Consider the following 1,125-nt stretch of genomic DNA (forward strand, 5'->3'; position numbering starts at 1 on the left):
AATCAAGTAAGGCACTTTACCTTCTGCTTTCTCCTTCCAGTGGGTGTGCAGTAGCCCCCATGTAGCTCAGATCACAATTCCATGATGGCTCCTATGGTTTGGAACTGGAATGTTCCCTAAAGACCAGTGTGCTGAGGGCTTAGCTGGCAGCCTGTGTGCTACTGGGGGTGGTGGTGGTAATGGAGTCTCTAGGAGGTGGGGTGCAATGTAAGTCAAATCATTTGGGGCATGCTTTTGAAGTAGTTATTAGAGCCCCAGCTCCTTCCTATCTTTCTGAGTCCTGGATGCCAAGAGGTAGAGGCATCTTCCTCCTCCACATGTATCTACTATGACACTCAGCTTCACCATAGTCCAGAGCAACACGGCCAAATGACTATGGGCTGACGTCTCTGAGATGATAAGCCAAACAAACCTTTCCTCCTTTTAAGTGACAGTCTGTAATGTCACAGCAGTGGGAAGCTGAATAGCAATGACTTCAAGTTCTTTCATATATTTATTGATATGTTAACAACCTTTTGTGAAATTCCTTTTGGGGATTTATATTTAATTTTCATTATGTGTGTGTGTGTGTGTGTGTGTGTGTGTGTGTGTGTGTGTTGTGTGTGTGGATATGGGCATGTGAATGTGGATGCCCTCAAAGTCCAGAAGAGGACATCAGATCCTTTAGAGCTGGAGTTGCAAGCAGTTGTGAGTACTGCCTAACGTGGGTGCTGGGCACAAAGCTCAGGTCCCCTGAACTGGAGGTACATGGTCTTAATCCCAGAGAAATTCTCTTTCAAGCTCTTTACCCATCGTTTTTCAGAGATCTCAACGAAATATTTCTTTTTTATTTTTAATCAATTTCATCTCTTTTTCTGTATCTTGTATTTTCATTGTTATTTTAAATGCCTCATTTTCTCACTACAGTGTCTGGAATATTTTGAATTTCACTTGTAATATGTGTGTGTGTGTGTGTGTGTGTATGTGACATCTATATAGTTAGTCTGTCTTTTATTTTATTTTATTCTTTTTTTAATCTTTCTGTTCCCATATTTTATTAGATATCTTCTTTATTTACATTTCAAATGCTATCCCGAAAGTTCCCTATACCATCCTCCCACCCCTGCTCCCCTACCCACCCGCTCC

The sequence above is a fragment of the Mus pahari genome, chromosome 14 (assembly GCF_900095145.1).
Source record: "Mus pahari chromosome 14, PAHARI_EIJ_v1.1, whole genome shotgun sequence".
Lineage (NCBI taxonomy): Eukaryota > Metazoa > Chordata > Mammalia > Rodentia > Muridae > Mus > Mus pahari.